General features: G+C 43.3%; 1 protein-coding gene across 1 annotated transcript in view; it reads right to left on the reverse strand.

The window, feature by feature from the left end:
• The window catches only part of efna1b (ephrin-A1b), an 11,372-nt gene extending 11,347 nt beyond the window's left edge, over positions 1-25 (reverse strand). Inside the window, exon 1 of the mRNA XM_056380862.1 lies at positions 1-25. This exon is cut by the window's left edge and continues 268 nt beyond it. The gene's annotated coding sequence lies outside the window, so the exon portion shown is untranslated.
• Between the last annotated feature and the right edge of the window lie 5,146 nt (positions 26-5,171).

A 5,171-nucleotide genomic window follows, 5' to 3' on the forward strand; every position in this document is an offset into this window, starting at 1 on the left:
TAACGATGTTCAACTCCTGACTGGTTCAGAGACGCGCAACTTGTCTGTTTTGTCTGGCAATGGCAACACCCCTCATAGTGCCACTAGCCAATAGCAGCGAGACCATCTGAATGCCCCGCCCACCACTGGAGAAGCGTCTTCCAGCTGCTCGCACTTTAGACCAGGAATTCAGAAAAACAACAAATGAAACATTGAAGAAGTGTAATAAACTAATATAAGTTAAACTACAATATTAGATGATAAGCTAAGAAAGTTATAAACAACAAAAAGTGAAAACATGCAGACGAAAACACACAACTGAAATATTTATCACTCAGTGATAATAACTTAAGTGTAAAACCGAGTCAATCAGCAATTTTTTTTATCAGATATAAAAGTAAACAAAATCAGTTAAGAGAACACAGGTGAATATGTATGTACACTAAGAGACATAAAAAATGCAATGATAAATATGACTGTGATGGAAAAAGTATCCTGATCATTTATTTATAGGTTCAGGCTACAGGTAGTTTATCAGCTGTGTCATTTTATGAACAAATCATACGTTTTGTTTTTAAAATCTCAATCTGAATTGAAATAAATGTAGTTTAGTAAAAAGTACAATATTCTGTTGTGACGTCCAGTGGAGTATCAGTATGAAGTAGCATTAAATGAGAAAATAATCAAGTAAAAGTAACTCATGATTGTACAGTAACCTATTTGACTAAATGTACTTTTCCAACACATAAAAAGACTAAACAATTCAAGTGAATTTCTACTCCCATTGTCCTGGGTTGGTTTCTGTTGTTGTTGGTTTAGTGTATTAAGTTGTTGTTTTGTAACATTGTAATGCATTGTTGCTGCGCCGAGTTGCATTGTTTTGTGACGTGCGATATGTTGCAACTCATTGTATTGTGTTTAGTAGTTATGTGTTGTAATGCAGTTGTCAGTTTATATATTTTGTACTGTGCTAAATCGCATTGCTTTTTTAATGTGCATTTTGAAAGGGAGCTGTAAATATCTTGCTGCACTAATGCTGCTGAGACAGATTACTTTTATATGTCGTATTCTGAGGAGCTTAGTCGCACTGGTTGTATTTCAATCATTTGAGAACCCTCTGCAGAGACGTGTGTGTGTTCTTGCAGGCTGTTGTTGTCTAGGCACGCCAGTGTACTGACTGCGTTTTGTCAGATAATAAAGAATTATTACCTTCTTATCAGTCTGTCTAATCTTGTGGTCTCTGCTTAGCCCTACCCCAGACAGTTAACTTTACAAAAAAACCTCACAGATGGAGTGGATAAACTCCAGACCATGGGGTGTCAGCAGGATTGTGGCCCCAGCAGGAGAGGGCTTCCCTCGGGCAGGGATGGAGCCCAGCCTGGGTTAGCTGGTTCAGAGCTCCAGAGCTGCAGGGAGACAGGAGGGGGCATTGTGTATGTGTGTGTGTGTGTGTGTGTGCGCACAGACAAACTGTATGTCTGACCGTCCTTAGGCACGGCTGGGCAAGCACACACACGTTCTGGCATTCTGAGAGGATCTCACACAGACACACACACACACACACTCACACTGACTGTGGCTCCCGTAGGCAGTGGGAGTGGGGGGTTAATCATAGCTGTTGGTGCTTTTCCATTTTATAATGTCTCCCCAAAAAAGAGGAGGAAAAAGAGTGAGGAAATGACACAATGTATGATGACGAATAATGGGGACAAGCAGCCATATTAACAATTACTGGCAGCATAATTAAAAATTCTAGGTCATAGTTTATGCAAAACCTCTGGAAAATTTCATCAACGACCAGTTCTTCCTGTAATGGCCAGATTATTTCACTTAGCTGTACTGACGTTAGAAACTGCTGTAGATATACAGCATGTATTGATTTCCTCTAGGAATGACTGAAATGCAAATACTGTTCTAGCAGCTCCCAAACAAGCCGGTGATTCAGACTACCAGCAACAGGATCCATCAGTTCTCACTCATACACAAGAGTAGACTGACTGTCAGTTTCCCTCGTTGCCAGCAGACTTCCGCTGCTCATACATGGGATCTCCTCATGATGCGTTCATCTAACACATAAGCAACCGTGCTGCAAGGCCACAACACAAATTTAGAAAATCACAACCCACAAATACACCTCCTCTCTGCTGCTGCAGCCAAGCGTCAGATGGCTGGGATCTCCTGTTGCACACATGCACATATACTATATGTATACTATACATGTACACAAATACAAAGACAGATACGAGCGTGCAAACAAACATGTAGGTCTGCTCTGCAAGCTTTTTTGATATTGTTGTTGCCAGTGGAAACCACGGATGACTCTGAGAGTGAGACTTAATCCTCCCACAGCCCATACAGACACACACAGAAACACACAGAAAGGGAAGACCAGGGTTTCTGTGAATCACAGTAAAGCAGAGAAAACTGGATGCCTCAAAAAAAAAAAAAAAAAAAAAAAGCAACTCAGAGAGAAAAGTGTTGAGACGATAAAGAGCTCCGCAGTTCTAAAAGTGGATTAAAGGAAGTTGGGGGAAGACCTGACAGCCGTACAAACCTTTCAGCAAACGGAAACCAGCGTGTTTATTTTCTAGGCACTTGTCTCCAGGCGTCACAGTTTCTGCCACGAGTTGTTCAACATGTTATGGAAGTCCTACAATTACATAACTTGCGTAATTAGGTAAAAGAAAACAGAGAACATGGTGCTGCCTTTACCTGGCAAATGCCTCCTCTTTTTCCTATTGTCTCAACCAAATTCAAATGCATTTTTTATTGGAGGGTAACATATCGGAGAGGTTTCGGGAAATGAAGAGATAAATAAAACAAAAACAGATGGAGTCAGACGAAGAGAAGTATCAGCCCAGCTAGAATAAATGTTTTGATAAGAGGGGTTAAGGATATGTGGGAGACAGCTATTAAAAAAAAGACTTGAATCCCCTCAGCCTATTAAATTTTCAGTCCTGCGTCTTTCTTCAGCTTCTTCCTCTCCATCCTGTCGGCCTGAGGCAGGGATCCGAGCTGGTCAGGGATCTCTGTCTCAAGAATTGGAGCGGTTTCTTCAGACACACACACACACACACACAGAAATATGAAACAGGAGTGTTTAATAGAGAGAGGAGAGAATAAATCAAAATGAGGTGGAGTGAAACTTAGAAAAAAAACGCAGTGACAGTAGGGTGTTACAGATAAAAGACAGATGGAAAGACTGGGCGTCAGCAACACTGAAACATAACAAGAACCAAACAGTGTTGATAGAGAAAGTTAGGGTGAGCGTATGAACACATCTGCCCAAACACAGCAGGCATGTGCTTGCACAGATTTTTATTGGAGTTTAAAGATATGTAGGAGGGCTCTGCTCCCTGCTGCTGCCTCTATTGTTGCTGCATTAGGAGAAGCGAGATGTTATCCTGTTGATCACATCTCTGCCTCTTATTTTTGCCCTGACTTTATAAGGTCATCATGTGTAGTGCCCTTGAGCCTCTGCCTCAGCTGTCTCTCTTCCTTAACTTTTGCCGCAGAGAATAAACATATCAGGCGTTGGAAAAGAAAACAGGTCATACAGAGGATCAACATTATGATAAAATGAATAGGGTATAAAGGGGCTTAAAGGGGCGACATCACTGTAATATGCTCCTTATTGACTCTAGTTGATCACAGATTGCATTTCAAATACTTACCTTTTGTTCACCTAACCTCTGTCATTACCGCTATCTTAGGCTTGTTAACACTTGGCATTGTTTCACCTACACATGGACAGCTTGTCACCCTGCTGCCCTCTGTCCTTTTATCCCCAGCCTCCTGCGGGCCCTTGGCCCTCTGGCTCATAGCGGCACACTCCGACAAGCTGCCCCTTCTCTGTGGGACGTGCCACAAAGGCATGTCTCCCGGCCCCTATTCACACCCATTCATCTGCATACAGGTGGTCTTCAATTCAAACACAGGGACACACGCTTCAGCTTAATAGCGCTCCATGTGTTTAGATTTAGCCCGGCAGGGAGGAAAATAGTGATTCTTGCAATGACAAGCTCGCAATAAGGTGGTGTTTCTTCTCTGAGCATCTTCTGGAAAGCCGCCATGGAGGCTGAGCTGTTTCCAAATGTGCAACACATAAACTGACAGGGTATCAAAAGAAATCACAGACACATACAAACAAAATAAAACAATGCTGTGTGTGTGTGTGTGTGTGTATTGGTAGGGGGTAAATGAGCCACGTCCCTCACTCCTGGACTAACACTGTGTCACTATTCAGACCACAGAAATCATTAACTTGCCCAGTCAACAGGCACACTTCACTCGTTCGCTCTCTCCCCGCTGCTCTGTCCTCTTTTCTGTCTCCCAGGGACTCTCATTCACATGCCCACGCACACATTCACACACACACACACACACACACACACACACACACACACACGCACACACACGGGCACAGAGCAGCACACAAAAGCACAAACAAGCCCCAGTGAAATATTTAACCACGCTACTCAGCTTGCATTGCCTCTGCCATCAATTGTTATACTGTATCTGCCTGTCTGTCTCCCTGCCTGTTCTTTCGGCTTCATCTGTTGTCTTTGCTGTCTTCCCTTCCCCTTTCTTCTGTTCATCTGTTCAGTTACTTCCATGGAGCCTTCGTCAGCCCCTGGCCAGAGTGTACCGAGCACATCTCTCCCTGATTAGTTTACTTTTTCTTGTTTTCTTTTCACATTGAGCATCTTCCCCCCTCCCTTTACTCTCTTTTTTTGCAGTATTGCTCTCTTTCAGGTGCTACTTCCCCCAATCTTGGTGTGGTCCAGTTTTTGTCTTGCTGCTTGCCCCTTTTTCTCACTTTCAATCTTTTCTTACCCCCCCCACAAGTACCTCAGGCAGTGCATTTGTTAGAAGAGAATCCATTATCCTCCTCCATCCTCCCACCCTCTGTCCTCTTTATCTCTCTCTCTCCATCTCTTTCTGTATCCTCACTCTCTCCTCTCCTCACATGCTCCTGGCCCCAGCCCTATATTCATTAACATAGTGTTAATGATCCCAGATGGACTGACATGTACTCTATGGGGGCGAAGTGTGAGTGGCTTCTTCCAAGGGTGTGCGTGGGCGGTTGTGTGTGTGTGTGCGTGTGCGTGCATACACTGCTGTTGGATATGTGTGTGCATAATTGTGTATACAAGTGTGCATGACTGTCTACATGCGTGCATGTGTGTGGG

Source organism: Seriola aureovittata, chromosome 7 (assembly GCF_021018895.1).
Source record: "Seriola aureovittata isolate HTS-2021-v1 ecotype China chromosome 7, ASM2101889v1, whole genome shotgun sequence".
Classification (NCBI taxonomy): Eukaryota; Metazoa; Chordata; class Actinopteri; order Carangiformes; family Carangidae; genus Seriola; species Seriola aureovittata.